At 36.3% G+C, this 26,061-nt stretch overlaps 1 protein-coding gene across 2 annotated transcripts in view; it reads right to left on the bottom strand.

The window, feature by feature from the left end:
- FUT9 (fucosyltransferase 9) overlaps positions 1–25,851 on the bottom strand; it is a 162,721-nt gene extending 136,870 nt beyond the window's left edge. For both annotated transcript variants that reach the window (XM_049771337.1, XM_049771338.1), the window contains exon 1: positions 25,699–25,851. The gene's annotated coding sequence lies outside the window, so the exon portion shown is untranslated. The remainder of the gene's footprint in view (positions 1–25,698) is intronic.
- Positions 25,852–26,061: the final 210 nt, after the last annotated feature.

The raw sequence follows: 26,061 nt of genomic DNA, 5'->3' as shown, positions 1-26,061 counted from the left end.
GCAAGTATCCTATTCTCTGTATTCTCTCCACCTCTTCCATTATTTTCATAGCTATTATATTTTGCATTGTCTAATTATATAGAGAAATTATTTGGAAATATAACCAGTACATGTTTCTTGGCTTGCTTACTGATTTCCTTTTTAACAGATACATAGTGTTTCTCACTGTGATTTTAATTTGCATCAATCTAACTATGAATATCATTCTAACCCAAATAATCATTTTAGCATGCATTTTCTTCCAATCATGGTTGCATATTTGAATGCTGCATATTTGAACCAATGCATATTTGAAGTGTTGCACTGCCTGAACACTTTTTCCAGCTTTTTTAAAATAACAACAGGTTATTTAAATTTTGACCACTGAATTATCATGGATGCTTTGCAAGTTTTTTTTTTCATATTGTACTATCTGGAAGTAAAATATTCTATGATTATAATATTTGTTAAAAATGTTTTCCAAGTATCTTAAGTCTTCACTGGTTTAAACTTATTTTGCTACTTATTTTCAGAAATCGGAAGTCTTTAAATAAAATTGTGTGTATAAAAATCCTTTTTTTAAAATTTATTTAAACACCTTAATTACATACATGATTGTGTTTGGGTTTCAGTCATGTAAAGAACACCACCCATCACCAGTGCAACATTCCCATCACCAATGTCCCAAGTCTCCCTTCGCCCCACCTGACCCCCGCCTGTACTCTAGACAGGCTCTCCATTTTCCTCATACATTCTCATTATTAGGACAGTTCAAAATGTAGTTATTTCCCTAACTAAACTCATCACTCTTTGTGGTGAGCTTCCTAAGGTGAGCTGGAACTTCCAGCTCTTTTCTCTTTTGTGTCTGAAAATTATTATTACAAGGCTGTCTTTCATTTTTCTTAAAACCCACAGATGAGTGAGACCATTCTGCGTTTCTCTCTCTCTGACTTAATTCACTCAGCATAATAGATTCCGTGTACATCCATGTATAGGAAAATTTCATGACTTCATCTCTCCTGACAGCTGCATAATATTCCATTGTGTATATGTACCACCGTTTCTTTAGCCATTCGTCTGTTGAAGGGCATCTTGGTTGTTTCCAGAGTCTTGCTATGGTAAATAGTGCTGCAATGAATATAGGTGTAAGGAAGGGGTTTTTGTATTGTATTTTTGTGTTCCTAGGGTATATTCCTAGGAGTGGTATAGCTGGATCGTATGGGAGCTCGATTTCCAGTTTTTGGAGGAATCTCCATATGGCTTTCCATAAAGGTTGAACTAGATGGCATTCCCACCAGCAGTGGATAAGAGTTCCTTTCTCTCCACATCCCCACCAACACTGTTTATTCTCATTCTTTGTGATGTGTGCCATTCTCTGGGGTGTGAGATGGTATCTCATCGTTGTTTTGATTTGCATCTCCCTGATGATTAGTGATGTGGAACATTTTTTCATGTGTCTTTTGGCCATGTGTATTTCTTCTTTGTCAAAGTGTCTGTTCATTTCTTCTCCCCATTTTTTGATGGGGTTAGATGTTTTTTTCTTGTAAAGTTCTGTCAGTGCCTTGTATATTTTGAAGATTAGCCCCTTATCTGATGGGTATTGGGTGAATAGTTTCTCCCACTCAGTGGGTGGCTCTTGTATCCTGGGCACTATTTCCTTTGAGGTGCAGAAGCTTCTCAGCTTAATATATTCCCATCAGTTAATCTCTGCTTTCACTTGCTTGGAGAGTGCAGTTTCCTCCTTGAAGATGCCTGTAATGTCCTGGAGTGTTTTGCCTATGTGTTGTTCTATGTATCTTATGGTTTTGGGGCTGATATCGAGGTCTTTAATCCATTTGGATTTTACCTTCGTACATGATGTTAGCTGGGGGTCTAAGTTCAATTTTTTGCAAGTGGCTATCCAATTGTGCCAACACCACTTGTTGAAGACGCTTTCCCTGCTCCATTTAGGATTTCCTTCTCCTTTATCAAAAATCAGGTGGTTGTATGTCTGGGGAACATTTTCTGAGTATTCAAGCCTATTACACTGATCTGAGGACCTATCCTTATTCCAATACCATGCTGTTTTGATAACTGTTGCTTTGTAGTACAGTTTAAAGTTGGGGAAAGTAATTCCTCCCATATTCTTTTTCCCAATGATTGCTTTAGCTATTCGAGGGTGTTTCTTGTTCCAAATGAATTTCAAAAGTGTCTGATCCACTTCTTTGAAGAATGTTATGGGTATATTTAGAGGGATGGCATTAAATCTGTATAATGCCTTGGGGAGTATTGCCATTTTGATGATGTTAATCCTGCCAATCCATGAGCAGGGTATGCGTTTCCATTTCCGTGTGTCCTCTCTTATTTCTTGGAGCAGAGTTTTATAGTTTTCCTTGTATAGGTCCTTCACATATTTAGTCAAGTTGATTCCAAGATATTTGAGTTTGTGTGGCACTATTGTGAATGGGGTTGTGTTCTTAATGTCCATTTCATCCTTATTACTATTGGTGTATAGAAAGGCCATTGATTTTTGTGTGTTAATTTTGTAGCCTGCCACCTTGCTATATGAGTCTATTGTTTCTAGAAGCTTTTTGGTAGAGTCTTTAGGGTTTTCTAAGTAGAGTATCATGTCATCTGCAAACAGTGAGAGCTTGACTTCTTCCTTTCCTATCTGGATTCCCTTGATATCTTTTTCTTGCCTAATCGCTATAGCAAGTACTTCCAGTGCTATGTTGAATAGGAGTGGTGAGAGAGGACAGCCTTGTCTTGTGCCAGAATTTAGAGGGAAGGCTTTCAGTTTTTCTTCATTGAGGATAATATTTGCCACTGGCTTGTGGTAGATGGCCTTCACTATATTGAGAAAGGTTCCCTCCATTCCCATCTTGCTGAGAGTTTTGATCAAGAATGGGTGTTGGACCTTATCAAATGCTTTCTCTGCATCTATTGATATGATTATGTGGTTTTTATTTTTCTTGTTATTGATGTTGTGTATTATGTTGATAGATTTACGGATGTTAAACCAGCCTTGCATTCCTGGGATGAAACCTACTTGATCGTAGTGGATGATCTTTTTAACGAGGCATTGAATCCTATTTGCCAGGATTTTGTTGAGGATCTTTGCATCTGCATTCATCAGTGATATTGGTCTGTAATTTTCTTTTTTGGTAGCGTCTCTGTCTGGTTTAGGTATCAAGGTGATGTTGGCTTCATAAAAGCAATTTGAAGTGTTTCTGTTTGTTCAATTTCATGAAAGAGTCTTGCCAAGATTGGCAGTAGTTCCTCTTGGAAAGTTTGATAGAATTCATTAGAGAATCCATCTGGACCTGGGCTTTTGTTTTTCGGCAGACATTTGATTACTGTTTTAATTTCATCAATGCTGATGGGGGTGTTTAGATATGCTACATCCTCTTCCTTCAACCGTGGAAGATTATAAGAGTCCAAGAATTTATCCATTTCTTCCAGGTTCTCATTTTTAGTGGCGTAGAGTTTTTCAAAGTAGTTTCTGATTACCCTTTGAATCTCTGTCATATCAGTAGTGATCTCTCCTTTTTCATTCCTGATACGAGTTATCAAGTTTCTCTCTCTCTCTTTCTTTGTTAGGTTTGCCAGTGGTCTATCAATCTTGTTTATTTTTTCAAAGAACCAACTTCTGCTTTTGTTGATCTTTCGGACTGTTTTTTGGGTTTCCACTTCGTTGATTTCTGCTCTCAGCTTTGTTATTTCCTTCTGTCTTCCTATTCTTGGGTCCTTTTGTTGAGCATTTTCTAGTTCTATTAGCTGTGTCATTAAGCTACTCAGGTAAGCTCCTTCTTCCTTCCTGATGTGTGCTTGCAAAGCTATAAATTTTCCTCTCAGTACTGCTTTTGCTGTGTCCCATAAGTTCTGATAGTTTGTGTCTTGATTGTTATTTGTTTACAGGAACCTTTTTATTTCCTCCTTGATTTCATCTCGGACCCACTGGTTATTGAGCATGAGGCTGTTTAACTTCCAGGTGTTAAAGTGTTTCTTCTGAGTCCCTTTGGAGTTCACAAATAATTTCAGAGCCTTGTGGTCAGCGAAGGTAGTCTGCAAAATTTCTATCCTCTTGATCTTATGGAGGTATGCTTTATGTGCCAGCATGTAGTCTATCCTGGAGAATGTCCCATGTACATTGGAGAAGAATGTGTATCCAGGTTTCTGGGGATGGAGTGTCCTATATATATCCACTAGGCCTCTTTCTTCCATTTCTCTCCTCAGGTCTAGTATATTCTTGTTGGGTTTCAGTCTGGTTGACCTATCCAGTGTTGACAAAGCCGTGTTAAGGTCCCCCACAATTATTGTGTTGCTGTTGATATTATTTTTCAGATTTGTCAACAGTTGTATTAAATATTTTGCTGGCCCCTCATTCGGTGCATATATGTTTAGGAGAGTGAATTCATCCTGCTCTACGTACCCCTTGATTAATATAAAATGTCCATCTTTGTCCCTTACAACCTTCCTGAGTATAAAGTTTGCATTATCTGATATTAGTATGGCCACTCCAGCTTTTTTATGGGTGTTGTTTGCTTGGATAATTTTTCTCCAGCCTTTTATTTTGAGTCTATGTTTGTTCTGACTATTCAGGTGCGTTTCTTGTAGGCAGCAGAAGGTTGGATTGAGTTTTTTGATCCATTTAGCCACTCTGTGTCTCTTGACTGGTGCATTTAGTCCATTGACGTTGAGAGAAAGAATTGTCCTGGGATTTAACGCCATCTTTATTTCAAAATTTGGTGTGTCTTTTGGGTAGTCTTGTCTTAGATTAGGTCTTTCAGTTTTTCTCTTAAGACTGGTTTTGTGTCTGTGAAGTTTCTGAGCTGTTTTTTGTCTGTGAAACCATGTATTCTTCCATCAAACCGGAAAGTGAGTTTTGCTGGGTATAGTATTCTGGGTGAGGCATTCATTTCATTCAGTCTTGTCACAATATCCCACCACTGCTTTCTGGCATTGAGTTTTTCTGGTGACAGGTCTGCTGTAAATCTCAGGGAAGCTTGCTTGAACGTGATTTCCCCTTTTGATCTTGCTGTTTTCAGAATTCTGTCTCTATCTGTGGGATTTGTCATTGTGACTAGGATGTGTCTTGGGGTGGTTTTTCTGGGGTCTCTTTTGGTTGGTACTCTTCGGGCATGCAGGATTTGATCACATATATTCTTTAGCTCTGGAAGTTTCTCTTTAATGATGTTCTTGACCATTGATTCTTCCTGGAAATTTTCTTCCTGGGTCTCTGGGACTCCAATGATTCTTAAGTTGTTTCTGTTGATCTTATCATAGACTTCTATTTTCGTCTGTTCCCATTCTTTGACTAATTTTTCCATTGTCTGCTCATTTGCTTTAAGTTTTTTGTCCAATCTCTCCTGCTGTATGGAATTGTTATGTATCTCATCTTCCACAGCACCAAGTCTATTCTCAGCTTCTGATACCCTGTCCCATAGCTTATCCATTTTGTCATTCACTTCGTTTACTGACTTTTTCAGTCCTGTTAGTTGACATGTTATTTCAGTTTGGAGTTTTGTGATTTCTGCCTTCATATTTTCTTGGTTCTTATTAGTGTTCTGTTCAACTCGATCCATGGTTTCTTGGAGTCTGTTGAGCATCTTCCATATTGCTAGTCTAAAGTCCTTATCTGAGAGGTTGATTAGTTGGTCAGTCATTATCTGGTCCTCAGAATTGTCATCTTCATTCTCTATGTCTGATGCTGGCCTGCGTTGTTTCCCCATTGTCACACTTGTATTGTGGGTTTTTCTACGTGTTGTGGTGGTATTCATTGTCTATATGATGTAGGCAGCACACTCCTCTGGCTCCTCCCTTTCTGGATGGGCTGACTTGCCTCTAAGGGACGGGAGTCCTTGTGGATGAAGCCTCACACTGGGTCAAATCTTAGGCCCGAGCATGCAACAGAGAAGACAGTCCAGAGAGAAATGTTTGCTTCTGTGATATAGCGCCGTTCTTAGTGTGATTTTTCCTTCTTGTTTCAATGGAGTTCTTTCCTTAGAAAGAGTGCTCCAGGGCCGTGCTCCTCTGGAGCCTCTTTTTGCCCCACTCACAAGAGTTTCACGCAAGAGGCCAGTAGACAGACATAGACAGGTCACACTCACAGTTTTTCACAGTTGGGCCCCACTGGGCCGGTGTACTTTCGTGGATTTTCCCCGCCTGGTGTCACACACAGGGAGCTGGCTTTTGCAAAGCTTAGCCGGTTTTCATGCTCTGTAGTCCCTCCCTGAAAATGGCGTCTGGGCGAGCGAGGTTTCTGGAGCCTCTTTTTGCCCCACTCACAAGATTTTCACGCAAGAGGACAGTAGACAGACATAGACAGGTCACACTCACAGTTTTTCACAGTTGGGCCCCACTGGGCCGGTGTACTTTCGCGGATTTTCCCCGCCTGGTGTCACACACAAGGAGCCGGCTTTTGCAAAGCTTAGCTGGTTTTCATGCTCTGTAGTCCCTCCCTGAAAATGGCGTCTGGGCGAGCGAGGTTTCTGGAGCCTCTTTTTGCCCCACTCGCAAGAGTTTCACGCAAGAGGACAGTAGACAGACATAGACAGGTCACACTCACAGTTTTTCACAGTTGGGCCCCACTGGGCCGGTGTACTTTCGCGGATTTTCCCCACCTGGTGTCACACACAGGGAGCCGGCTTTTGCAAAGCTTAGCCGGTTTTCATGCTCTGTAGTCCCTCCCTGAAAAATCATATAAAACTCCTTAACTATAAAAATGGACAGTATTGTTCTTATTTATTTGTTAATGTTATTTCATTTTTGTTATGGTCTTGGAGTTTCATTTGACTTAATATAGTATTGCTGCTATAAACATAGGGGCAAAGACTGTCCGAGCTTCCTCCTCCCTTTACTCACTTCCTTTTTTTTTTTTCTTTGCATATTTAAAATTCCAAGGAAGCCACACCTGGTAGTGTTCATGGGTGAGTAGATGCACAGGGGTTACTCCTAACATTGCACTCCAGAAATACTCCTGGCTTAGGGGACCATACGGTATCAGGGAATCAATCCAGGTGAGCCATGTATAGTAATAAGTCTATTTGCTGAACTATAACTCCTTCCATCTCTTTGCATTTTTACAGTGTATTTATTACATAATACATTAAAAATATATCTTATGTATCTATAATGTGCACTATAATATATCATAGTGCATATTATACATAAGTATATAATATGTATATAATATGTAAATATATTCAGGGGATCACACTTGGTAGTACTTAGAGGATACTCAGCACTAGTTAGTCAACTCAGTGGTTGCTCCTAGTGGTTCTATAATACCATGTGATACTGAGGAACAAATCTAAGTATCCTGCATGTAAAGTATGTGCTCCATTCACTGAATAGGTAAGAATGATAAAAGTTATTTATGCTAATAATAAGATTTATCTTCTCAAGTATAGGATCTTCAACTAATTGGATTATTAGTACAAATAATAAGCTAATTTAGAAAAGAGTTGACACAAAAGTGTACCAAAACTTATTTCCCCTGGAGTTTTCTTGTGTTAAGGATATGGACTAAGTGTGGAAAGGGTGAGATTTTGTAATTTACCTAATATAAGGGACAATCCTGTACATTGTACCTGCATGCCAACTTCCTATATATTTCATGAACATCTAGGAATCAGTAAGCTGAAACACCTCGATGTGGGGGACTTGCCTTTTCATGACAAAATGTTATTTATTAAGAGCTTAGTTTAATAATATAATAGCATGTATGGTATACAGGCAAAATTTTTATATATGCTATATGTAATAACTACCCTCTTCAAGATTTATTTCTCTATATAGGTATTTACACATAAATTTAATTTTATAATTTTTTGTTTACCCTAGGACTTTCAAGTATGCAATAGGTTAAAGAAAAGTTAGGACTTGTAGTTTACCAAACTGCTTAAAATGTACAGGATGACATTTATATTCTTTAGAAAAAGCTTTGTTTATTTTGCATTGGAAATGAATCACTGATTTTATGACTGTTTAATAAGGAAGGAAATTTTTAAACCACATAGACCTAATAATAATTAAGAAAAACTTTTATTTTAAATTGACTTAGTTTTATCATATGAAATGACTTTTACTTTCTATATTCTCTATCAAAACAATTTCACAAAATTTTGTTAGTGTCTAAAAGAGTAAATATTACCTGTTGTTTATTTAAATAGCAACTAAACTATTTTATAGCTTAAAATAATTACATCTTTCAAAGTATCAAATATGAATAAAACATTTTGAGTTATCATTTTGCTTAGTGCGTGTCATAGATATTTGTCTATCATCTAGATTTATATTCACACGAATGATAAAACTTTTTTTTTTGATTTTTGGGTCACACCCAGCAGTGCTCAGTGGTTACTCCTGGCTCTTCACTCAGAAATAGCTCCTGGCAGGCTAAGGGGACCAAATGGGATGCCAGGATTGAAACACTGTCCTTCTGCATGCAAGGCAAATGCCTTACCTCCATGCTATCTCTCCAGCCGCCATACAACATTTAATATAGTGCAGAAACAAGAATTTTAGAGGTAGAAATAATGGTTTTTGGCACTTTTACTACTATATAATAGGATGAAAACAAGTTACATTATGTCTGATTTCATAGATGTATACTTTTATACAATACATCTTTGTATGGAACCCAAGATAATTTAAGTAATCACTTGTCTTTATAAGCATAATACATTTCTATGCACTCTCCTATTTTCATACTGTTTAATGCTTACCTATTATCTAATACCTTCTTTTTATATAATTGTGAATGTTTGCTTTCAAGCTTCAGACAAGTTAAGTACATTTCTTTACTTTCAGTCTTTCTAGTTAACCTGGTTTACGCGAATTCAGTTAAACTTTTTTCTTTTTTCAATTAAACATTTTAATTGTTCTGAATGACACATGTCCCATCCATTTTAAAGTATTTATTTTATGAACATTCTTGAAGAGCTAAGAACTGATTGTGTATATTCCAAAGAAACAAAGTAAAGTATGAATTAAAATTTAAGTATCCTGAATTTTTTAATCAGCTAAAATGAGTCAACATAAATCCAGAAAGCTTAGTCATTGGCATTATGTTAAATATGCATCAGCCAATGAACAATCAAAAACATATAAAGAAATAAAGAGCTTCATAGTATAACTAGCTCTTTAATATTGTGAAAGAAGGAAGCTGCCCCTCCCAGAAAGTTGTTCAGTTTATGTTTGTAGTAAGAAATGGCAAAGACAAGAAATTGGATAGTCAGGGAAAAAAGAATTCCAGTTTGGCAAAACTGATTATTTCAGCAATGATGTAGTAGGATGGTGACAGAAACTGCAAAGGCAGATTCTCAGAAGATGCAAATGTTTCAAACTGAAAGGAAAAACAAAGACACATATGTGAGAAAATATCATCTGTGTAGATAAGTAAATAATGTGCTAATCTTACTCCTTTTTTAGGGGGGGATATAGAGAACTCATATGCCTTGAAATTTCTAAGGAGTTAATGAGGTTAAAGAAGAAATAAAACATTAATCCTAACACTCAGTGATTTTTTTTATATTTTAATTATCAAATATCTTTTTTCTTCCAATTTTGCAATCCACCTAGTTGCCATAAGTATGCTATATTTCTATAATATAAATATTATTATATAGAGAATAAAATGCATCTTTCATGCAATTATTTTGTAAGCATAATTTTCTCAGGTAGTTGAAGGAAAATTCTGTGCTAATGGAATAGTTTTCTTAATTTCACATCCATGAACACTTTTTGAATATACACTTGGAATCAGTTGTGAAGCTAAGCATGAGGAGTTGAAAGATTAATAAAATTCCAGTTTCAGAATAGTCAGTGTAAAAAAACATATAAATGCATCTAACCAATATGATTAGGCCATAATATAGGTAAAGATATGTCTGAGACTGAAACTAATACAAACATGTTAATACTTGGTAAGACATATATCCCAGCCTGGGTTACAACAGATTACTGTAAGAGAAGTTGACCATGTATTTTACCTTGAAGAAACAGTCTAAAATTAAGTAATAAAAACAGCAATGGAACATTTTCCGTTGATTATATAGGAACATTTAGGCATCTTATAAAATGGAAAATTTGGAGAAATATTAGTAACATATAAAACATGTCTATCAACTTGGGGAAAAATTGCAGAAAGTCAGCAGCAGTTGTTACAGCAGCAGCAGCAGCACAACAAGGGAATTTGGAGACACAAAGAGTAGCCCATTCCTATGAGCTTCTGATTGTAAAATCCCCAAATCTCTGAGCCCAGTGACAAGATGACAGACAAAATAGCAGCCATTACCATACAGAAAATCAAGCTCCTAAGGAGATTGCTGGAGAAAAACAATGGTGGTGCAATGAGTCTGTATATCCTGACCTGGTTGAGCTCACTAGACATGGAAATGCATTAAGGACTTGAGGGATTGCATTTAAGCAAGGGGCACCATGATCTGACCTTACTGGCATCAGCAGTATTGCAGTGAGACTGGCTACAGATGGCCAGCAGTGGCAGTGAGGCCTAGGAGCCACTTTGCCTGATTCATTTCACCCAGCCAGGACCAATATCTTTGGCTACCCAGGCACGGCTTTGTGACAAGCCTGCATTTTGAACTAAGGTTCCTGTACCCAGACAAAAACAACAACTTAGTGTTGAGACAGGAAAGAAATGAAATAAACAGTTTTTGGAATCAAAAGAATTATTTTAAACTGAGGCTAGTCACCAAGAAAAAAAGTACGACCTTTGTCTCACTTCATGGCTGCACATTTCTTCTAGCTCAGGAGCCCCCAACACAATGCATAAGAAACACCACCAAACTGCAAAGGTCACAATGGAAAAGGAAGGCAAAACCCACCACATGTACTGAATGAAGATCTATGGAATCAAATAAAATTAGCTATCCATATAACCTCTCTTATAAAGACTTTATAGAGGAAATGTGGACAATGTTCATAAAACTCAAGGAAGCCAAAAAACAGCCAATACAATTTGAGAGGATAGGGGCCCGAGAGAGAGCACAGTGGTTGGGAGTTTTCCTGGGATGAGGCCAATCCAGGATGGATGGTGGTTTGAATCTTGGCATCCCATATGGTCCCCCTTGCCTGCCAGGAGCGATTTCTGACCTTAGAGCCAGGAGTAACCCCTGAGCACCACTGTGTGTGACCCAAAAACTAGAAAAAAAAAAAAAGGAGGATATAGGAGAGAAAAATGAGAAAACTTCAAACAGAAATGAAAAACGTGTTAGAAATAAAAACTCAACATCTGCTGAGGACAAAATTATTGAGATGGAAGGTATTAGCATAATCTCCATATAACAGAAGCTGGAAAAGAAATTTAAAATAAACTAAAAGAATATGAGAGTAATTCTCAAAAAAAAAAAAAAAAAAAAGACCAGATAAAATAGAATTCTGTGATAAATTCAACATGAATACCAGAAGAATCATAGGAGGGAGTGTGTGGGGGGGGGGAGAATCATAGGAGTTACAGGGAGACAGGAAGAAAACCACTGTGAAGAAGCAACAATTAAAGACATCATTGTTGAGAAGTTCCCAAACTGAAGAGTACTTGCACAATAGCCTGGGAAACAGAAGAATACGAGCTAAAAGAAACACAAATCAAAGAATTCCAAGGCACATCCTAGTCACAATGTTGAAAACCACAGATAGAGATAGAATACTGAAAGCAGCAAGATCAAAAGGGAAAATTACATACAAAGAATTCTTCTTGAGATTTACATCAAATTCACCAAAAGCAAACCTCAGGCACAAAGGCAGTAGTGACATCTAGTAAAGAAACTTTCATTTGTAGCCGAACTTTCATTCAGGTGTGAAGGAAGGATACACAGCATGGATAAACAGCAGCTCAAGAACATTACAGACTCAAAACCAACCATAAATAATTGAAGTGTCTCTTTTAAGGCAATAAGACTCCACAAACACACCTAACTACTACAAAACTATGGCACAAATTCCCATGACAATCATCTCTCCCATTGTCAATAGACTAAATGCACTAAATTAATAGGCATACAGTGACAAATGAAACAGAAAATTGAATCCAACATTTTGCTGACTACAAGAAATACATTAAAATAGTCATAGTAAACATAGGTTCAAAGTAAAAGGTTGGAAGACAATATTTCAAGTGAAAAAAATAAACCTTAAAAGGCTAGGATTTTTAGGTTAATATCAGAATACACAGATTTTAGGCTTATATAGGTTATGAGACAGAGGTGAGAATTTCTTTATTGTACATCCAGAAAAAAAATCACACTTCTAAATATATATGTACCTAATGACTAACCAGAAAAATACTTAAAACAATTGCTAATAAACCTAAAGAAAGACATAAATAGAAACATGATACTGGTTGGAGACTTCTAGACCTGTCACTTCTGAATAGATCAACAAGGCTAATACTTAACAAGTTTATACTGGTTCTGGAGGAAGAAATGAAAAAGAATAGCTAGGGAGACATTGATAAAATTTTTCTTTTCTTTTTTTTTTTTTTTTTTTGGTTTTTCAGGCCACATCCATTTGATGCTAGGGGTTACTCCTGGCTAAGCACTCAGAAATTGCCCCTGGCTAGGGGGGACCATATGGGACGCTGGGGGATCAAACTTCGGTCCTTCCTTGGCTAGTGCTTGCAAGGCAGACACCTTACCTCTAGCGCCACCTCACTGGCCCCATGATAGAATTTTTCATCCCCATGAAGCTGAATACAAATTCTTCTCTAATGCTCATGGGAAATTCTTTAAGATAGATAACATGCTGATTCATAAAACATACCTCCAAAAAAATCAAGAGGATAGAAGTTGTATCAATTAGCTTCTCAGACCATGATGCACTAAAATGAATGTGAATTACAAACAGATATAAAGAAACAACTATAACACCTGGAAATTAAACAGCTCACTGATGACCAACCACTGGGGTCAGAGAACATTTATGAGTAAATCAAAAATATTCTTAAAAACAAATGAGAATAAAGACATGAATTATCAGAATTTGTGGGACACAGCAAAAGCTGTATTAAAAGGAAAATGTATAGCTTTGCAGGTATTCATCAGCAAGAAAGAAAGGCCTGCATAAATAAAGCAGTTGCACTATATAAAAAAAATTGAAAATGACTAACAAAATCAGCTCTAATCAGGCAGACAGAAAGAAATAATAAAAGCTTAGAGCAGAAATTATGAACTAGAAACCAAAAAATAAACCAAAAGATCAATGAAGAAAATGTTGGTACTTTAACAAAAAAAAAAAAAAACAAGATCAATAAAGGATTAACAAGACTCACAAAGAAATGGAGAGAGCAAATTAATAATAAGAATCATAAGAATTCTAATTGAAAAGGGAGAGTCATTACAGATACTATAGAAATTCAAAGATAATCAGAGATTACACTGAGAGTCTTTTGAAAGAGTTAAATGTTCAAAGACATCTGGAAGCTTTGGAAATGCCCCCTAGGTTAAAGATAACCCAAATTAAAGATAACCCAGGACTGAGCTTCCCTTCAATGCACATCCTGTTGCTCAAACTGGTTTATGGTTAATGTTCCCATAAATGAAAATGTCGCTAAACTTCCAGGAATTAACTGTCATGCTATGGACTGTAAATTTCCACTGTACCCAGCGTGCTATAAAAGGTTCGCTGAATTTAGGATCGGGGCTCTCAGCCTCTACCTATGGCCATGCTGATTGCCCCTGCATATATGCTTGAACAATAAAACCCTTGCTTTTGCATGAGTCTCAAGTCATGGTATCTTTGAGTGGCATTCCCAGTACTCCAGAACACTTTCACTTCATGCCACAAAACAAGAGAACCTGGAAGACAAGGGTAAATTTTTGGACTCTTAAAACCACCCAAGTTTGAACACAGATGATCTGGAATACCTAAACCAACATTACAAACAAACACATTGAAATGCTAACAAAAAGGCTTCTCAAAAACAAAAGCTTAGGCATAGATGGATTCACTAGTGAATTCTTTCTAACCTTTAAAAGGACCTACTGCCTATCCTTTTCAGGCTCTTCCAGGAAACTGAAGATTCATAAACACTCCAAAAAGTGTTCTGAAGGGATATGAAGCTAATATCCCTTCATAACCAAAGCAGACAGGGACACCACAAAAGGAGAGAATCATAGGCCCAAATCTTTGCTAAACAAAATGCAAAGAAACTCACAAAAAATGCTAGCAAATAGAATCTAACATGTCATCAAGAATGTTATACTCTATGACCAAGTAGTATCCATCCCAGGAATGCATGTATGGTTTAACATATGCAAGTCAATCAATATAATACATTATATCAATAAAAAACCCAAATATTATATAGTCATATCAATAGATGCAGAGAAAGTTTTTGACTAATTTGAGAAATGCTTAATGATAAAAATTCTCAATGAAATGAGAATTGAAGGAATTTTCCTCAATATATTCAAGGCCATTTAGCACAAACATTTGCAAATATATTCAATGGGGAGAAACTAAAAGTCTGGCCCAAACAAAATTTGTCTCTTCTTGCCACTTCTATTCAATATAGTACTGGAAGTACTGGTCAAAGCAATTAGGCAATAAAAAGATATCCAGGGCATTCAGATAAGAATGGAAAAATTCAATATTTTACTGTTTACAGATGGCATGATAATATATCTAAAAACTCCTAAAGACTCTATCAATAAGTTCTGGAAACAAGAAATTTGAAGAGAAAAGTCGCAGGCTACAAAATTAATGACTAAAAATCAAAGCGTACAATTAGTAAAAGAATGAGATATTAAAAGTAATAAACTCACAATTATTCCTCAGAAAATCAAGTACCTTGGAGTCAACTTTACTAAAGAATTAAAAGACTTATACAGAGAAACTACAAAGCATTGCTTCAATAAATAAATGAGAGCACAGAAAATGGAAACATACCTGCTATTAGATTAGAATTGACATCATTAAAATGACGATATTTCCTAAAACATTGTACAGATTTAATGCAATCCCTATAGGAATATCTATGACAGTTTTCAAAGAAATTGATCCCAAAATCCTAAAATTCATATGAAACAATGAACATCCATGAATAGGCTATACAACCCTTGGGAAAAAGAAAATGTTAGAATCACATTCCCCAACTTTAAACTGTATTATTTAGCAGTAGTTCTCAAAACAACATGGTACTGTACTCTCAGATCAATGTAATAGACTTGAATATTCTGTGACGAAACCACAGTTAAAAGAGCAATTTATCTTTTATATAAGGGCAAGAAATACAAGTTCAACAAAGAAAGCCTCTTCAACAAGTGGTATTGGAAAAAATTGGTTAAAGTACATGCAAAAAGTGAATTCATAACTCTATTTAATGCACAAAATATTAAAATATCAACATGAATTAATGACCTTGATATCATATCTAAAACTGTCATGTACATAGAATAAAACATAAACAGAATATTCCATTACTGTGAAGCTAAAGGCCTCTTTAAGGATAAAACAAGTGTAAGCAAAAATAAACAAATGGGAATATATTGAACTGAGAAACTTCTGCACATCAATGATGACTAGGAAAAATAAATTACTTGCCGAATGGGAGAAACTATTCACCCCAATACCCAACTTATAATGAATTAATATCTAAGATATACAAGCACTGGTAGAACCCAAAAAGATAAAAAAAAATCTAACCCCACCCAAAAAGGGGGAAAAGAAATGAACAGATATTTCCGCAAAGAATAAATCCAAATGGCCAAAAGGCACATAAAAATGCTCCACATCATTAGTCTTCAGGGAGATCAAATCATAACAACATTATGATATCATTTCACACCAGATACTGGCACACATCGCAAAGAATAAGAACATCCAGTGCTTGCATGGATGTATGGAGAAAGGAACCCTATTCACTGCTGGTGGAAATCTGAATTGCTCTAGCCTTTTTGGTAAACACTATGATTATTAAAGAACTAGAAATTAAACTTTCTAATAATCCAGCAAGAGCATTTTTAGGGATATACGTTAGGAAGCATAAATACAATATAGAAAAGCCTCTGCAATCTTACGTTCATCACAGCACTATTTATAATAGCCATAAAATGAAAACATCTCAAGTCCCTATAACTGAGGAGTAACTAAAGAAACAGTGGTACATCTATAAAATGTAATACTATGCAGCCATTTAGTAAAATTAAGTCATGAAATTTGATTAAGCATGAATGAATATGAAGTGTATTATGCTGAGTGAAATGAGTCAGAAGGAAAGGGATAGACAGAATAATCTCACTCATCTTTGTAATACAAAAAATATAGTATGGTAATTATACCCAGTGACAATAGAGATAAAGGCCAGAGGACCAGTTCATGGTAGGAAGCTTGCCACATAAATCAGTGAGTGCAGTTCAGGTAGAAAAGGGTCCACTATGGAACTGATCACTCTGGACAAGAATTGGAGCTGAAAAGGGATAAAGTGATAAGCATGGAAGCATGGTACACTTTCATTAACAACAGAGCAAACCACTGTGTTAAAAAGGAAAGAGAATGAGGAGACAGACAGAGAGAGAGAGGGACGGAGGGAGGGATGGAGGGAGGGAGGGAAAAGAAGAGAGAGAGTACATTGTAACACTGAAACCCAGTCATCAACAACTTTGATATCAGGCTTTTGAAAAGATGGGGGGTTGTCTAGCCCTAATTTTTATTTAACGTTTTTATTTACTATTTTATGAAGTACATAAGCTTAGGTTGAATTCTCTATTTTCCTGAGGAGAGAGATAGTATAAACAATAAGGAACTTATCATTGACCTTGCACATGGCCATCACCAGTTAGATAACAAAACCACTTATAATTCCAGAGGATAACCAGAGGTGAATCTAAACAAAAGAACCAGGATTAGCTCTAATCAAACTAATATATAAATAAGTATATAGATTTCTCACTCCTGACACAGAAATTCTAAATTTCTTCATATGCGATAACCTATAATGTATGTAGTCATCAATGCCTCATTAAGAATCCAATATAATCCTTTAGATATATTATATTTTCTTCAAAGCTTTTTCTGCTCTGAGAGGGAATATTATCATTTTTGTTTGTCCCAAACCTAAAGTACCCCATTATTATGAAATGAGGATGAAAATATATCCTATAGAGATAAGGAGCCTAAGAAACACAGAGCTTATTGAGTATTTTGTCATTGTAGAGAGATAATTTCAGGTTGATATTTCAAACTTCTGCACACCTTTTTAAAGCACTAGCAGTTTTTTGTCTGAACTATTTCAACTCACGTTTGTAAAGAAAATGTGAAAATTGAAATTGTATATAATTCTCGGGCAAAAGGAAGTGTTTACCATTTAATGTAAAGATTTGTATTTCTGAAGTTCAGAGTCTCATTTGTGTAATATTTTGTTGTCTGTTTTGTACCTTGTAGAAACAAATGTGAAGAACTGTGGATATTCGGGTTATTGCTACTTACGTGAAAAATAAAGTATACTCCATCTCTATTTTAGAAGTCTACCTGCACCCATATCTTCTACCTAAACCCATAATTGACTCTTTTCTCAGCTCAAAAACATATCATATATCATACTTTTCAAATTAAATGTTTTTAACACTGTTAGTGATGCGGTTGGGATGCTCAACCAGAGAAGTGACTTTCTCTTTGTAAAAGGAGGAGAGTCTCAGATCTACTGATTGCTTTCAAAGTGTATTTTTTAAGCTTCTGGCCAGCTTGTGATTTGCAGCACTAGTTACAAGTCAGATTTGAACATAACACTCAAAATACACAGTATTTTAGACTATGGGGTGATCTACATTTTATATGGAGTGTGAAAATGGAACTCTGTCATCAGAAACCTGGTGAATTATTACACTTTTTACTCACTCTGGAAAGGAAGACACATACTGCTTATTAAGAAATAATGTCAGGTGGTAGATTATCTATGATTAAATTTCTCCTTCATTCTCTAGTTCCAAATTTAGATACACTTGACAATGACAGTGAACTATCGAAGGCTTCTTTTTTTAGTTTGTTCTGGCGGCTATTGAGGAGCTTTAACTCTCTTGTAGAGATTTTCCTAAAACAGAAATTCTGATAGTTTTTCACATAAACTAGCATGGAAGCTTGATAATCCATGATTGAATTGAGCATTGTGATGAAGTTGAATCTAGATGATGAGATCTAAGTAAATCTATATAAATTTTTGAGATCACAACTGCTGCCTAAGAATTTCCTTACCCTGGATGTTGAATGTATGTGAAGGAACTGCTCCAAATTAAGATTTTCTTTTCTTGAGGATGGTCACCTCTATGTAACTAAGTCAGTCAGAGGTCATAAGCCCCATAGCTTTAGCAAGACAAAACGTAATTTCTGAGTCCAGGTATTGCCAAGGCAGAAATATAGAATATAAACTCTGAGAAATTTTATCTCCTGTTGGAATAATTTTTTTTCAAAGTATAAATTCATGTTTCGTAGGGAAATGCTATAATATTATAAAACAATATCATACCCCCCCAAACCGGGATGATACATTTCCCTTCTGCACTGAGATGCCAGGGACCATCCCATTGGGCGGCTGGATCCTCAAAATTCTAAGTTCCTTGATTAAGCCCTGAGAAATTATATCTTGTTTCTTATTTCCTTTCTGTCTTTTTAATGTTTTGCTTGTTTTGTAGCCACATTTGGTAGTGCTCAATGCTTATTCCTGGTTCTTTGCTCAGGGATCTTCCTAGTCAGTCACAAGGGCTACGGGTAATTGAAACTGGGTTCCATTAAGCAGCATTGTCACTCTGGCCCCCCATAATTGATTTTTTATTGTAAAAAGAAAAAAGGATTAAAATCTAAATTAGGGGTCTCAAACTCAATTTACCTGGGGGCCACAGGAGGCAAAGTCGGGGTGATCCTTGATTGCAAAGTCAGTAGTAAGCCTTGAACATTGGGGGTGTGTGACCCAAACAACTAAAATAAAACAAAACAAAAAAAAGATTCCTCTAGGACAGGGCCACAAAATTTTGTATGGAGGGCAGTTTGCGGTGCGCGGGCCAAGAGTTTGAGACCCCTGAAGTGTCATCTAACCAAGAAATTTTAAGCAAGTTCACAGTAAGAAAGGGAGCTGCTATGAATGTCTTTGGACCCATTTATTTTTTGTTGTTATTATATCTTAAATTGTAGTAGGAATTAATTTCATCTACTTATTAAATGCCCGAGAAGATTATTATACTTGGTAAAGGCTCCATGTAGAGAAGTGCTAATAGAATATGTAAATCACTTACAATCTTCCTCATATATGGTCCAAGAGAAGCAGGATAAAATCCCAGAAGGAGAAAAGAAAGTCACAGCCTTAATTACAGGCTTGAATACAACATGGAATTAGGGATATGTTATTTTTTTTTGTCTTTGTTTTTGGGCTACTCCTGTGGCACTCAGGAGTTATTTCTGGTTCTGCGCTCAGAAATTGGTCCTTGGCAGGCTCAGGGGACCATATGAGATACCTGGTATTGAATCCGGGCTGTCTGGGTCAATCACTTGCAAGGCAAATGCCCTTCGGCTGGAAAATAGGAAGTGTCCTGCAGTTAAAGCATTCACCTTACACCTTCTTGATCAAGTTTCAGTCCCTGGCACCCCATATAGTCCATAAATGCAGTCAGTCATAATCCCTGAGTAAACAGCTAGATGAAAATATTGAGCCATTCCTGTTTTTGACCGTTCTGCTTACTTTATAAAAAAAAGTTTACTTTACTTACGTTTTTAGAAAAGCTGATGAGTGAATGAGCTCTTTGGAAGCTGTTCAAGAGGTTCTGGCATAATCTTTATAAAAGTATAAGGGCTAAGAAGATTCCCATATTCATACTAAATATATTAGATACAAATTTCTGTGAATCACAACTTTTTCATTAGTGTCTATGGAAAATACAGCTATTGCTTGAAAATTTCCTTGGGGAGGGGGTTGCACTCCTCATCTACGTATCATGTAGAGTTCACACCTACCAGGTACATCTCTTTTGAAAAATACTTATTTGGTTATTGCTGAGCACCTGTCCATTACCTTCTAGCCCATAAAGATGTGACTGTTTAACTTTCTATTTTCATTTTGGAGTGGGTCAACTCAGACTCAATGACTAGCAATGGGAGAAAGGTCCTTTAGGCCTATCTTCTCAGAATTAAAGGGTATATTCAACTCTCAGCTCATCTGATTCTACTGTTAGACATCATTCAGCTTTAGATACAGTTTTACATCATTAAAAAAAAAGATCTGGCCTGTTACAAGGGTATTAAATTTTACTCTCTACTGAAATACCATACCGAGTTGCAATTTTCTGAAGGGATTTGTGTTAGACATTGTGTAACAAACTCAAACAGGAACAACTTTGCAACTATATCTCGCGGTGATTCAACTAAATATTTTATTTAAAAAGTCAAAATAAACCCTCACCAATCAGATATACTTTCTATTAAAAGTTAATATAAAAGTAGAATGAACATCTGGGTACTTTAGCATGGTACTTTCATAATAATTTGTTTCTTACATGGCCAAAAAAATGCAAACAACTTTGTTATAATTAGAATTAGAATGGTAACAATAAAATCTTTTATTTTAAGTTTCTTTTGCTTCCAAGATTCAGCTTTAATTCATTTGACAAGGCACACTGTGACCCAATTGTAGTCTTTATTTTCTTGAAATACTCTTGTTAAATAACATGCTGGTTAAGGTAGCTCTCTAGGTTAAAGTGGCTGCTATTTCATTGCTCCTTACTGTTTACTCGTATCTGTCTTTCAATAATATGGTAAGCTGCTTGTAATCTGAAACTTTGTCATATTCATGCTCAGAACCATAAGCATCATTTCAATTCTTGTCAGGAACAGAAAAGAGGAGGCTGAATTTCTAAAGTAATTAGGTCATGGGAACCTTAGAGATGTAATTAGCCTTTCAGTTAATGCTGCATCTTAATTAGTTTAAAAAAGCCCACTTTTTAAGAAAATGTTTCTTCCTAGGATTTTCATCCAGTTACCCATAAGTGTGAAATTATAGATCCATGCCCCTACTTTCTGACAATCAGGTATACTTCTAGAAAATGCAACATTATTTCAAATAATTTAATGAACTATCAGTTGTAGTAAGAGTTTACTCCTTCATCGATGAGCCACAATTACCAAGCATACATACAAAAATGTATTCTTTTAGCTAATAATGATGAGGGTTTCCTATAATTTGGTCATTTTCTTTAACTGATCTCTGGCTATCACTGAAAAGAAATATAAAATTGCAAGATTTTCTTGTGTAAACTAGGAATTTTGTGATGCAAATTTATCTTTCATGATAACCTGAGCTACTAAGTTATGATGACAAAAGGGGGTGGAAAGATGTCACAAATTGTATGGAGATGAGAGTGAGAGAAGTAGAGTGTCTGTCTCAAATACAGGCAGGGGGTAGGGAAGGAAGGAGATAGGGGGCATTGGTGGTGGGAATGTTACACTTGTGAAGGAAGGTGTTCTTTTTATGACTGAAACCCAACTACAATCATGTATGTAATCATGGTGCTTAAATAAAGAAAAGAATGAAAAAAATCTGTAAACCATAAAACCCAAAAGGGATATAAAAGAAAATAAAGTGCTTGTCCAGGAGGAAACTGGGTTGCTGGATGAAAATTGAGGGCATTGATGAAAGGTAGTGGACTCTGGTAAAGAAATGATGTCAGACTTTACCCCTAAAAACTCAATCATGAATAACTTTGTACCTTTGCTATTCACAGTGATTCATTAAATTAATTTTATAAAAAGAATGAATATGACAATCAAGAATGTATATTCAAAGAGATGAAACAATAACAAACTCACTTTATTTCCATTGTTTTACTTTATTTCCATTGTTTTGGTTTACGGAAACCAAAATCTCTTATTTAGAAATAATTTTCAATGAAAGTTGTAAAAGATTAAAAAGTTTTATTGAATGTTAAAATGGGCATGCCCATGATGAAGTTTGGGAAAAGCGATCAGAAGAAATAGAAAAAAAAAAAAAAGACAATACATTACTTTGAACTATAATGATATGGGAACAGTCATACACTGAGCAAACACATTCATTTCATTTCCCAAAGGAAACTATTTTATTTCCGTTTTCTTCAGTATCAAAACTGATTTCTCCCTTATTGCTTTCCTAAAAGAAGGAGAAAATTAAAATCATGTTATAGAAATAAGATAGCAAGAGACTAAAATGTTAATTCTGTTTTTATTAACTACTTAAGAAACTTGTTAATAAAATGATGAGAATGGAATTCCCACTATAGCTTCTAATCCCTATCAAAATTCTTTGAGTGCTTCTTCGAACAGTACCAGTATTACACTTGCAACAAAAAAAATAAAAGTTAATTTCACATAATCTTACTTGCAAAACCACAGATTCTAAATGCTTCTTTTCTGTAGAAATTGTAACTTGGCATTATACTTGATGTTATGAGAGTATAATTTCTATATTTTTGCAAAACCTTAGCCCAAACATCCTGCCAGTTTTCAAGTATCACTCTGATTACTTTCTTCTTGATATCTTTTCTTTATATAAAAGCATTTTCAAAAAAACTATTTATAAGCAGACATGCAATACTTGATACTTAAAAGTACAATTTTTGTGTTCTTTTAAAAATATACACAGCTACCTTTTATAATATAAAAATCCCTATGATTTTGTAAATAAATATATTCATTTAAATGTACTACTATATCTATAAATGTATATTTTATTTATCCCTTAACCGTATTTTTATCTTGATGAATCAATAGATTACTTGATTCTTTAAGACTTTAGCTTTAGGTAAGTGCTTTCTTTCTTTCTTTCAAAACTTGTTTTTGAATGTCTAAATGTATAATTATGCAAATTACTTATGCACAATGGTTTGCCTATAATCCCTAGGGTTTTACTGAATACAATAAATGAGCCATTTCTTCTTAAAAATGTGATTTTATTGCTGTAATTAAAGAAACCTTTCTTAAAATACAAATAAGAAAGCAACTGCTAATCCAAATACCAAAATAATCAAAAATGTATATAGTTACGCTTCCTTAAATAAATAATTTAAGTAAGTATCCTTGGGTTTATTTTCTTTCACTATCTTACCTGCTTCTCCTGCCTCACTCAATTCCTCTATCATTCTCCTACCTACAAAGTCAAAAATGGTTTGGAAAATTCAATAGACTTTTATTGGTGAAATGATCCATATTATTTTGATGGTTTTAATTTCTCCTTGCCCTTGTAAACATTTAATGTAGATTCATCTTATCCTCTAGGTGGCATAATTATGAACATTATAAGATAAGTCTTGATGATATCCAAAGAGCTGTCAGTCATAGTTTATATCTTGCCTATGTGTTATATTTAACAGTGTTTTTATAGCCTTAATATAGTCAGTGATGTGAAACTTAAGCATCTCTTCTGGAGTTCCAGATCACTGAGTTTTAAACAAAAATGTGTTCTATTTTTTCTTGTGACACAAATTATCTGCATTCTTTGAAACAATTATGAGATTTCAATAGTACATGTATTGCAATTATGCATACATCCCACAAAGAGTATAAATTTCTAGCAGGTCAAAATTTTATATTAATGAGAATTATGTTAACATAATGGTCCTGAATGTACCATTAGTAAAATTATGAGAAATAACTGATCAAAGCCAGCATTACTCCTGACATTCCCTTTTTGTTCAGTTGATACATTTTAGAACAAAAGTTCATTATTATACATACAGCTATGAAAAAGTATAAGTATTTATAGAAGAAAAGATTTTTGATTCAGCAATTGAAATATCTACTACTTATCCTGATAAGATCTTATATGATTGCAAATATTTTATTTCCTTTAAACTCAATCTTATTTTAACTCAATTTTAAAGAATAATTTTGACTACTTTTAAACAATTTAATCAACTAAATTTCATTGACACTTTTTTTATTGTCACTCTTGACTTTAATTGCAACCCTTCACTTTTTCTTAAAACCATCAATAGCCAATGACTTGTTCACTGAATTTCTGCTAAGGTTTCACTTTATAAAAGGAATAAAAATTAGTTTAAAATCTTTCCATTTGAAAAAGCAAAAATTTAGAAACCATGACTATACAAATTCTCTGAACAATTGTTCAACTTTCCCCTTTTGTTTCTGTGTTAGCAGACTTGTTCTGTGAAGTGAGAGAACATGTCTCCTCTCTCAACATGAGAGCAAGAATGCCAGTGGATTTCTTATTTCCTCAGAACTATTTCAAACAATAATAGGTTCAGGAAATTTATATTTACACACTTCGTACCTAAAAGCTGGTCATCATTATATTTCTGAATACTCTTTATCTGCATTGCTTAGGACACAGCATTGTGGCCGTGGGTTCTATCGAATAAGTTAAGCCGGAATTAATTTATTTCTAAACCAAGGGAATTCGAGAGCCTACATTTCAATATGTTTAGTGTTACTGATAGTGCTCACTCATTTATATTTTCCCTTCCATAATCATTGAACGCAAATCCCCTCTCAAGGCAACTCAAAAAATAACTAAAATATCAAGCATAATTTCATCAGAGAAAGCTGTTAACCTAAGGAAACTTCTACAAAAAAAAAAAAATTGACTGTATGGTAAGATACTACACAACATCTAAGTCTCCATAGCTAGTGCAGGAGCTTTTTGGTACAACGTTCTCTGATCCTTCTCTATCCTTTTTCTTAGCCACCTAAAGAGAGATAAAGACACCAGATTATTAAAACTACCAAGAAGATTTTAGTCGGTGAGTTTGGAGCTACTATCCTTTCCTTCAGAATAAAGCTTTTTCTCTTTTTTTAATCTTGAAGAGTTGTTGAGTTTTTCACAGTATATTCCTGTTACAGGAGGAGATTTACCCAGCGATGTGCAAGGTCCTAGAGCTAAGATTGACTCAGATTCAAGGGAACAAGTCACAGAGGGGCGTTCCAGGTACTCAGTTGAGACACCTCCAAATGAATAGAAGGAATCTGAGCCCTAAAAAACAGCTAAGCTCTTTCAAAGAACAGAAACAAAAACTTTAGTTGAAAAAGATATTTTTGTCACACACACACACACACACACACACACACACACACACACACACACACACACACACACACACACACACAAAAGCTTCATCAAATTCTGAAGAACCCAGATGCAGAGAAACACTAAGTAACTGCAGAAGCCAGATCCCAGCAAGTCTGTGCCAATGTCCTGTCTAGATAGTCAAAAGAAGCCAGGGTGTCAGCATCGCATCTAGGGAATGAGGTCAAATTCCCTGAGTGGACCATTCCTGGGGTGAAGAGATAAGACGGGACAGGGGCTCAGGGATCCTGGCTGGGGATGGAAGGTCCCGGCACACTTGGTTGGTGTCACTAGATATAGGGAGTTGTTTGCGAGCTGGCAGAAGAGGTACATCAGCAGAAGAAAATGCAGGGAAGGTGAGGACAGAGCTGATGGTTGTTGGGGTGACAAACGGGGTCACTGATCGCTGTAGCTAGAGTAGGAGCTCAAAGGCTGAAGGGTAAAAACGCGGGCGCACCAGCCTTGGCTAACTGAGAGCAAGGGCTGGTAGAGTGCCAGCAGGTGGAGTTGAAATCAATTCTCCAGCCCACGGGGGACCCCGTGTCCACCCCTCAAAGCCTCCCACTACCTGGAGGATTGATTGGAAATCACATCAGCTTATTCGGCGACCTCCTCTAGGAGAAGGGGTGCCCTGGATGCAGCGCCCGGGCGCCGGAGTCTGCCCGCGCTCGCCCTGTACTCACCAAATCCGAGCCGGGAGCGCCATCCGGGCTAGCCTCGGGGCTGACGGCGGCTGGGCCGGGCGGCGGTGGCGGAGGCTGCGCGGTCCAAGGAGCGGGACTAGTGCCGAGGGACCCCGAGAACGAGAGCGAAGCGGCGGGAGCGCGGGGAGCGGCGAGGAGGGTGGGCGCGGGATGGGGAGCTGCTGCGCGCCACGCGCTCCAAGCCCATCGCGGTCTCCGCTACGAGCGGCGGGGGCTGCGGCCGCAGCGGCGGAGAGGCGGGAGGCCGGAGAGGGGAGGAGGCACGCGGTGGGGATGGGGGAGGAGGCTGGGGGAGGATCCGGGAGGGGGAAAGAGCCGACGGTCTCCCCCGAAAGGAGGAGG

The sequence above is a fragment of the Suncus etruscus genome, chromosome 4, assembly GCF_024139225.1.
Source record: "Suncus etruscus isolate mSunEtr1 chromosome 4, mSunEtr1.pri.cur, whole genome shotgun sequence".
Taxonomy (NCBI): Eukaryota; Metazoa; Chordata; class Mammalia; order Eulipotyphla; family Soricidae; genus Suncus; species Suncus etruscus.
The sequence above is the reverse complement of the archived record's forward strand: the minus strand, read 5'-3'. Positions and strand labels throughout refer to the sequence as shown.